This window comes from Benincasa hispida, chromosome 7, assembly GCF_009727055.1.
Source record: "Benincasa hispida cultivar B227 chromosome 7, ASM972705v1, whole genome shotgun sequence".
Classification (NCBI taxonomy): Eukaryota; Viridiplantae; Streptophyta; class Magnoliopsida; order Cucurbitales; family Cucurbitaceae; genus Benincasa; species Benincasa hispida.
In genome coordinates, this window is record NC_052355.1 from 4,286,431 (window position 1) to 4,297,244 (window position 10,814).

The window sequence follows — 10,814 nt, forward strand, 5'->3', positions numbered from 1 at the left end:
TATGGAATTAATTTTGTAAAATTAATAAAGATTTCATTTTTTAAAATAAAAATTAATTTTAGAAATCAATTAGAAAATAAAAAATTGAAAAGAGATAGAAAATGGAAAATCCCAAAAAGTGGGATTTTTCCACTTTCCAACCAAGAAGCTCACACACACTCCCCGATGTTTTTCAATCAATCTTCCAAGCATGAGGTGCAATTCATGCAACAATTCCTTTTCATGAAAGTCATGCAAAAAATACTGAAGATTAAAGTTGAAATCGGGCATGCATTTAGAATGGATTAAGCTAAAAATTCTTCAAAGGTTGAAGAAAAGTTTTCAGTTGATAAACCAGAACCTATTCTCCATTTTTTCTTAATTCAAGCTCATTTTGAGTCCTACAACTCAATCTAAGGCACCAAGAGGATAGTAGGGAAGGCCTTGAGGTGGTTCACAAACTAATTTGGAGAAGATTTGCAGCTGAGATTCAAGAATCATGTGTTTCTTCAAAGGTGTGTCTTGTAACTCTCTTATTAATTTATGAGCATGCTTAATTTATAGCCAAAATTAATGAATTAGCATGCTTAATGATCCATTTTTCTTCCGCTACGTGTTTTCTAACTCTAACAGTTACAATGTCTGCTTAGAGACAAAATAATCAGTGTTGCGACGCTACGAAGACTGGCGGAAGGCCAACGCCGCACGCACGCAATCTAGCGTCAGAGGGAGTGCCATGACGCCTCCTTAACGCTCTCCAACTTGCCCTGCAGTGTTGCAGCGTTGTGGGAAGCCTATAAATAGGACGTTCGGGTCCAACCTTCAAGACACTCTCAATACAATTCAGGATAGAGTAAAATGCACAAGTTAGTCCGGTTTTAGGAGCCATTGAAGTCGAATTGTTGAACAATTGTCGCCATAGTCAGCCTCGATTCTCTTTTGATCATTGTAATCCCGATATGTCTTTTAGAGGCTAGGTAATTTTCTTGGGATAGTTTGTATGTCTTGATTCTTGAAGGTTTACTAGTTAAATTTAATAAATTATTGTGAACCCTTTGGGTGTATTTGTTTTAATATTAATAGAGTTTCTTTGATTTTTTCTGATAAATTAATTTATTGAAATTCTTGTAAGCAAAATCATTCTAGCCTATGCATTATTGATTGATTATGTTGCACATATTAGGATCGCATGTCTAGGGTCTAGACTTTTTCTGGCCAAACTCATGTATGCCCTAGTATAATCTTTCCCAATAAATCATGCTATAAGATATGACTTTTCCAGCTTGTAGTATGTCTGAACGATTGAACCTTTTTTTTTAATTCTTTTCAGTTTTAACTTGTATGTGGCTGAGAAGGAAAAGTTTTAAACTAAATTAATGTTGGTTTGAATTTTTATCAAAATTGGATAATTGGACTATTATAATTTCTAATAGGTTGAGGGGTTCACAAGATTGGTAAAATTAACTAGTGCCTAATGATAGAAAATAAAAAGCATACAAACTAATCCCAAGATTTTCTCATCAACTTGATTCAACCCTTTTCTATGCTAATTTTTTTTTCTCTCTGTTTGTTTGCTTATTTTACAAAAGCACAAATCCATCAAAACCCCTTTTCACGTAGAATTCGTAAATTATCCTAGCTGATTCAACAATCTCTCTATGGATTCGACCCCGATCTTACCGATTTACTGCATTTGTAGTACAAGTCTTGGATCGGTGAAAATAAATTACCTTTGCTCAGGCCAGGGGCGGTTACGACAACACCAGTCCCGCATTCCGATCCCTTCTTGTAAAGTGATGGATCCTCAACCTTATCATCTAATATGACAGTCCTCCCACTACGTCGAGGCTCTTTCAACATTTGAGAAGGATGTGTTTGACTAGATGAAGCAACATCAACAACTCTTGTTGAAGTGCTCGCCTTTTCAACAACTTTTGTTGAAGTTTCAGTAGTTTCTCTGGAAATTTCATTTAATACAATTTGGCTCCTTGGCTTATGTTCTCTAATGTGGTTTTCTACTAAGAAAGTAGCATTTGTTGATACAAATACTTTGTTTTCTTTTTGATCGAAGAACATACCACCTCTTATTTCTTTAGAATAACTTACATATAGGCGTTATCTTAAACATGGTTCCAATTTCTTTGGATTTGCCACAAGCACATGTGTTGAACATCCCCAAATCCTAAGATGCCATAAACTACTTTTACGACCTCTTCATAATTCAAAAGGTGTTCCAGTAACAATCTTTGATGGAACTTAGTTTAAAAGGTAAGTTGCAGTCTCCGCTACATAACCTCATAACGAGATAGGTAGAGAAGTACAACTCATCATAGAGCGAATCCTTCCAATAGGGTTCTATTTCTCCTTTCTGATACATCGTTTTGTTGAGGTGTACCAAGGGTTGAGAGTTGAGATTGGTGATTCTATACTCTCTCATATAGTTCTGGAATTCAATATCCATGTACTTTCCACCTCGATCTAATCGAAGTGTTTTAATCTTTTTACCTAACAAATTTTCAACTTTAGCCTTATGCTCCTTGAATTTTTCAAGTGTGTCAGGCTTATGTTGCATTAGGTAAACATGCCTATATCTTGAATAATCATCCGTAAAAGTGACAAAATATTCAAACCCTCCTCTAACTTTTACACTCATCGGACCACAAAGGTCTAAGTGTATAAACTCCAAGGGTTCTTTGGCTCTATAACCTTTTCCAGCAAAAGGTCGTTTTGTCATTTTTCCTTCTAAACAAGATTCACATACAAGTAGAATTTTCTTCTGAGATTAATGTGTCCTAGTCTTAGATGCCAAAGATGAGCATCTTTAGGAGAAATTTTTCCTTTTTTTTTTTTTTTTTTTACTTTTAGTGGTTATAGTGTTGAACATTTCAATATCATAGAGCATTTTAGATACTAACAACCTTAGTACATATAAGTTGTTTTCGTTTGTTGTAGAACAAATATCAATATCATTTTTCAAGAAAAATGCTTTATTCCGAATAAAAGATACATTAAAGGAGTGTTCTAACAAACATGAAACTAAACTCAATTTCCTTTTAAAATTAGGAACATAGTAAACATTGTCTAACAATATAAACTTTGATTCAAAAAACAACTTCAAACTCCCAACTATAATCGTTGAGACAACCTCCCTTGTTCCAATCCGTATCCCCGTTGCCAACTATTTCCAAGAACTAGTTCCAACAAAAAGTGAAAACATGATTAGTAGCTCCTGAATCAAGTATCCAGGTATGGTTATCATTTTCCACCAAACACGATCATATTTACCTTCTTTTTTCTTCTTTTTCTCAGTTAAATATTTTGGGCACTTCCTTTTCCAATGCCCATCTTGGTTGCAATGATAACAGTTTCCTTTTATAACTTTGACCTTCTTGCCATTTCAGGTAACAGCAACAGTGGTGGCTTTATTCCTCTTTTCCACCCTTCTTCTTTTTCCACTTCTTCACACCAAATTAAGAGGGAGACCCAATTTAGTTCTAGAAGTTGAACGTCTTATGAAATTGAAACTTTCATTCATCTAAGCGGTATTGAAATGGTTCAACATGTTCCCTAGCAGATGATCCTTCAGCCATCCGCACACTAAAGATGAACTTAAGAGCATCATGCGTGGCTTGTGAGGAAGTTTTTCTAAACATGTAAGTAATGATTTCATGATCTGGCGTGCAATGATCATGGTCTCATGCCTTTTGGCCAAGACTTCAGATAAGCCTACCAAAATATAGACATTTTCTTTATCATTGGCCTTGGTCCACTTCTCATAAGCATCACGAACACTTTGTGATGCATTGTACCTAGGGGCTGGAGGACATTCCTCCATGAGAATGAATTTGAGGTCATCAATTACCAAAACCGTATTCATCGTATTTTTTCAAGGTGTACAATTTTCTCCAGATAATTTTTTGGTGCCAAACAAAGTAACGATTGAGATAGACATGTTGATATAAAAACAAATTACTTATATTAGACACTTGTGCAAAAATTCATTTTTCATTTTAATGCAATCAATTTGGCAAAAATTAATGAACCCCAACATCATTGAATTTTGCAATGATACATTTACTGATTTGGAATAAATACCACCCCAGGTTGTACAGTTATTCCTATCACTGAAGTGAAACATTCTCAAACAAATATTATCTCAAAATAACTCCTTATTCATATAGTATTTAATTACCATTCATTTGGTCAATAAATCATTAACTGCCTTAATGTTTTACCGTAAGAGTGACCCTTCAACCTTATAACTTGTTGGATTCAGGAGGCAAGCAACAGAAGCAAAATAGGATCATTAAGCATTCTAATTCCTTAATTTTGGCTTCAAACTAAGCATGCTCATAAACTACAAATATAGTTTCAACACTAACCTTTGAAGTACCGTTGATTCACGATCTTTAGCTACAATCTCCTTCTTCTTTGTATGTGAACCACCACAAGATCTTCTCTACTATTCTCTTGCAATCTTAGATTGAGTTGTGGGACTCAAAACAAGCTTGAATCGAAGGGAATTGAAGATGAGGTTACTGGTTTTACACAGTGTGAAGAACACTTCTTCAAACACAAATTCTCAGCATAGCAACGATTGCTCTACCCATTCCACTCAAAATTTCAGCTTTATATTGCATGACTTTCAAAGAACTAATAGCCTTGCATGAATCATAGCTCATGCTTGAATAATTGAGCTAAAGAAAAGTAGAATTGCGTGTGAGCTGCTACAATTTGAAAGTGGACAAATCCCACTTTTGAGATTTTTTCCATTTTCAAATTTCCTTTGATTTTTCTTTTTAATTTTGATTTCCAAAATCAAAAATCATTTCAACAAAAAAATTGAAATTTTATTAATTTTATAAAATTAATTCAATAATTAATTTTCTAATAAAATTAATAAATTAATTGAATAATTTTATTAATTTAATATCAAATATTAAATTAGTTCGTCACCAATTCCATTACCATGAATCTTTATTCATGAATTTAATATTTAAATCATATTTAAATATTAATCACTTCTCCAATTTCGTTTAATTCCAAAATTAAACGTGTAATTATATCACATATAATTACTTATTCTCTTAATTCTAAATTGAACGTTTCAAATCAATTTATCACGCTACTTTAAGGCTAATCCGTTTGTGAGCTAGTAGGGGAACCTAGTGGACCTACAAATCATGGGCTCCAACGATCCAAGATTAATTGGCTAAACTCTTTACACCGAATTAACCGCCATTTGTTAACTACTGGGTCACTTCACTAAAGCTCAGAGTTGCACTCCCCTCACTGTAGATATATTATGTCCACTCGATATAACCATGATTAGTAAGTTAACCCTTCACAGGTTGTTCGTAATTACGGTTGGGTCAAAACACTGTTTTACCCCCGATATTACCTCTTGTTCCTTAAGTCCCACTGATCCTCTAATGAACAATTGGTTTGTGATCCGATCATCAAACCGAGTCCCTCTCGAGCCAATGAGAGGGTGGGGCCCCTTGTTCAAGACCTAGAGTCAGCACTTAAGGGAACAACCTCTCTACTATCCCTGAAAGTGGGTAGGAGAGAATTCCATCTTTCACCATATGTCCCTAGCTACCTACCCGATCCTACCCCTAAAATGGGAGGCTTATTGAGCCGGCGTTGTTGACCTAACCCTCACCTATGAAAATCTAAGGATAATCCCGAATAAACAGGAGTTCATAGTTAGCTTAGGATTAAGGTCAAGTTACCTAAGTCATCATTGTGAAATAGTCAGTCTTAAACAGTAAACAACGTTATAAAGTAAGAGTGATTTATTTCGTGGTCTGATCTTATGTAAACTCATTGCACAGGATGCCCCCACTTCTCATGTCACTACATGTACGAATCAGGATCACTTCTTTTGTAGCACTTTACAACTCTTTTCAACAACTATAGAGTGGGTCGCATCCGATAATGTTACTAGTATAAGGCACCCAACCTTATTCATATACTATAGATCATTCTGACTATTTACTCGAACCTGATCCACGTTTATATCTCCACATAAAGTTCAAGTACTCATATAATAGTTATGGATCTTTTAGTTTATTGGATTTATTTCTAAAACAAAATAGGCAATTCATATATTCAATAACAGCTTATTGAATTTTCAAAATAAGTTTATTGTTTACATACCAAGAGTTTTAGTACATAAAACCCAATATAAACTCGCTCCAACAAATTTGCCTCAGGGAAGAACATAATTGGTGCAATTGGTTATAGCGGTCTTATCCATTTCTAGAGTTTGTAATGCCCTTCCCCATGCAAATACCTTCCTAAGGGAGGGTGCACCTAGGGCACCACGAGACCATGCATGAAGGGAAAAATTACAAACTAATGAAAGAGACCACAGGATATGTCATCACGTGTCCTTCTCCCACTTACTATATACACTTTCTCTATTCACCTTGATATTAACCCATGCAAATACCTTCTTAAGGGAGGGTGCGCATAGGGCACCACGAGGCCGAACATGAATCTCACTCTGTGAATTCTTTAGTAGAACGTGGGTGGAAAAATGACATATCATATATATCTTTTTCCTTCCACTAAGTGTTCTACCTTTTGGGTTTATTGACTTAGAATATAAAGTATTGAATAGTTTAATAATATGTGTTTTTGTTCATTAAACTCTTTTAATGAAAAATAATCACTTATTGCATGCTTATAAAATATTTGCCTAATTCACCTTCTAGGTTCGTTCCCAACTAGAGGTGTTTTGTTTCCGTCAACTTAAAAACCTCAGTCTAGACAAGACGTTCCTTAGATAAAGGTCCCTTATGAACAATTATTTTATAAATTTAATCTTTTAACCAAGTTCATTTTAATCCTATCAAAACGAATTAAAAGATTAACTTGTTTCTAATCTCATTAGAAATGCACTTAATATAACTCTAGGTGAATCAATTTCAAACCATTTAAAAAGAAATTGTACTTATGTTTACATGCAAATTTTGATTATTGATTTTAATCTAATTCATTGAACTTATAACCTTTATTAAAACAATGAATTTGTTAAAATCCTTTTTTCGTTTGCCTTATGACGACTTTGATTAAATATAACATTTATATTAATCTAAATAATGTCATGCTCAATGCAAAGTTCATTTTTCATCTAATTATAACGCTTATAATTATCACACATGAAAAAATAAACATACATATTAATTTCTCTACATCATACATTATAACATTTGTAATGCATAAATATGCTTACTCAAAACATGCATTCAAATAATATAACAATTATGTTACAATGCATGAGCATGCTTATATTAATCATGTAACCATATAACATTTATATGATGTATCATCATGTTTATCCTGGGGTGGGATTTTAAAACTATATGGCATACATTATGCAACATATAAAACACACAGTTAAATAATACATCTCATGCATATAAAACTAGATAAAAGCTATGATAGACCAAATATTAACACCCTAATTTTAACAAAATTAAAGTTACAAAGGACAACTACCATTCTTCCGTTGGTAGAGACTTGCGATCAACTATCTACCAGGTACCTTCCATGACGCACAAACTGAGATGAACGAGGGATTTCTACTAAACTCCACGCATGGCAAGCGAAGTGCTCGATGTATAGGTTTCAAGTACCACAAGAGTTGAACAATGAAGCTCAACGCATGGCCATCATCCTTTCACATGCGACTGTGCCCTAAGTTCCTTCACCGCATGGGCATCGACTTGCTGCATGGGTATGCTATATGTCACATGGGTTTCGAGTACAACATGCATTGGACAATGAAGCTCAACGCTTGGGCATCATCCCTCCGCATGCAACTATGAGCGTTGCATCCACCGCGCCTAAGTCCCTTCATCATATATGTCCCCAACATAAATGATCAGGATCAGACCATCTGTGACAAGTCACAACACTTGTGACCATTCCACAAAGCGGGCCGCATCCGTAGCATTACCAGGATAAGGTTTCCCTCCTATATCTATATACTACAGACCATTTTGGTTATCTCTCAAGACATGATCCACTTGTATGTCACCACATACATGCTTAAGTTACATACAGATAACCAGGGATTTTATGTTTATTGGTTTGTGGTAAAGCAAATAAAACACATAACTGAGCATAAAAGAATATGTGAAGTAAATATCATATATTATACAACACAAGCGTTCGTACAAACTGTTTACAAACTACAGGACACGAGACTTTAGAGCATCAACCCCAACAATCTCCCACTTGTTCTAAAGCAAAGTGGGGTGTACATAAAACTAATACAAAACAATAAACTAAGGCATAAAAGCCCAGTATAAGAAAATCTCCCACTTGCCCTAGACCAGCCGCAGACGATCCTGTAGACCCATGCTCCGTAGGTGACCCTTAAACACTGTAGCCATGAGAGCCTTCGTAAACGGGTCAGCAACATTGGGCTTCGAAGCGATCTTCGTGACGATCACGTCTCCTCGATACACTATCTCGCGGATCAGATGATACTTTCGCTCTATGTGTTTCCCGCGCCTGTGACTCCTCGACTCCTTAGAGTTTGCCACTGCCCCACTATTATCACAATAGAGGGTAATGGGCCTAGACATATCTGGAACAACTTCCAATTCTGTCAAGAACTTCCTGAGCTAGACGGCCTTCTTAGCAGCTTCACAAGCCGCTACGTACTCTTCCTCCATAATGGAGTCAGCGATGCACCCCTGCTTTAATACTACAGCTCCTCTATTAAGAGTAAAGACTGACCCTGATGTGGACTTGCGAGAGTCCTTATCAGTCTGAAAGTTAGAATCCATGTATCTAGTAAGGATCAAATCCCTAGAACTATATACAAACATGTAGTCCGTCGTTATACTTAGGGATGTTCTTCACTACGGTTCAGTGATCCTGGCCAAGGTTAGACTGATACCTATTAACTATGCCCACAGTGTAGCAGATGTCTAGACGAGTACAGAGCATCACATACATCAAACTGCCAATGGCAGATGCGTATGGGACCCATCTCATCTCCTCAACCTCTTGAGGCGTCTTAGGACACATGTACTTAAACAAATTGACTCCATGCCTGAATGGTAGTAAGCCCCTCTTGGAGTCTTTCATCGAGTACTTGAGCAACATCTTGTCAATGTACGATGTCTGAGACAGTGCTAGCACTTTGTTATTGCGATCCCAAAAGATCTATATACCTAGAATAAACTGAGCCTCTCCCAAATATTTCATTTGGAATTGGGTCACTAGCCAGTTCTTAACTGCAGTTAGTAGACCTACATCATTTCCAATGAGTAGGATATCGTCTACGTACAACACTAAGAAGAATACTGAAGCGTTGATGATCTTCTTGTAGACACAAGGTTCATCAACGTTTTGGTCAAAGCCATACGACTTGATCGCAATATCAAACCGTATGTTCCAAGATCGAGACACCTGTTTCAACCTATAAATGGACCGATTCAATTTGCAATTTTTTTGCTCTTGACCTTGGGCTATGAATCCCTCAGGTTGCACCATGTAAATGCTCTCCTCAAGATTGCCATTTAGAAAGGCCGTCTTGACATCCATTTGCCAAATCTCATAATTATAATAAGCCGCAATGGACAGGTGGATGTGGATCAACTTTAACATGGAAACAAGCGAGAAAGTCTCCTCATAGTCGATTCCCTCTACCTGGGTATAACCCTTTGCCACAAGTTAAACTTGAAGGTCTGTACCTTCCCATCAGCACCACGTTTGCACTTATAGATCCATTTACAACCTATAGATCTCACCCCATCAGGTTGATCTACAAGGTCCCATACTGAGTTGAAGTACATCGACTCCATCTCGAGATCCATGGCCTTAACCCATTCATCCCGGTGAACATCCTTCATTTCCTTCTGATAAGACAACATATCCTCAACGTCACCATCTGCTACCATAGCAAGGATTTTCGTGAAACCCAGATAGCGAACGGGCAGGTTCGCAACTTGATGCGTGGTTAATGCAATGTGATGGTGGAGTATGCGTTGTGCATGCAAGTTTTCTTAGCAAGATCCAAATATAAACACTACTAAGTTGCCTGGTAAGCCCAAGGTCAAACGTAGGGACTATGACACAGTATACGATGGTAATTTCAGATCTCTTTGCATTGACAAATAAAACAATACGTTGGTTGGTATGTTGTTTTAAGTATAAAGTCTATACGGCGGATTTGAGAAAAGAGTTAATAATATGAAAGTACAATGAGTATGTAAGGGAACGGGTTGAGAAAGGATTTAGCTAACACTTCCTAAGATTGCATTCATGTTATGTGATCATGCTACATATATATAATAGCAAGTCATCACTCAATGCAAATACTATAACTCTAGTCTTAGAACGCATGCGATGTATGTGATGATGTCTATAGGACTTATGTCTAAGCCTCTATTCTTGTCTATGCGATGATGAATGACACATACATACACAAGGCGACCGCAAACTACCATAACCTATTTCTAGGCTGCATGCGATGCATGTTTGCAAACAGAGCTTATCTCTAAATCTCTATCTCTTGCTTATGCAGATCTAATCTTGCTTTCTCAAGTCTAGATTCTAACCTAGCTCTCTCAAGTCTTAGGTTCTTTCTTTAGACTCTCTCTCAATTAGCTCTAAAGGGGTGATGGACGCAACATAAGACAAGATGATCGCATGCAATGAAGATCTTAGGTCATGTTAGCTAAGTGCTTCTCAACCCATTCGAAAGTTTAGTTACTCATGTGTAATGTAAAGAGAGTGAACAGATGTAGAAATGCAGGTTCCATTCTATAAATGAAATCAAAATACATAATGACAACGGGGAATAAAGA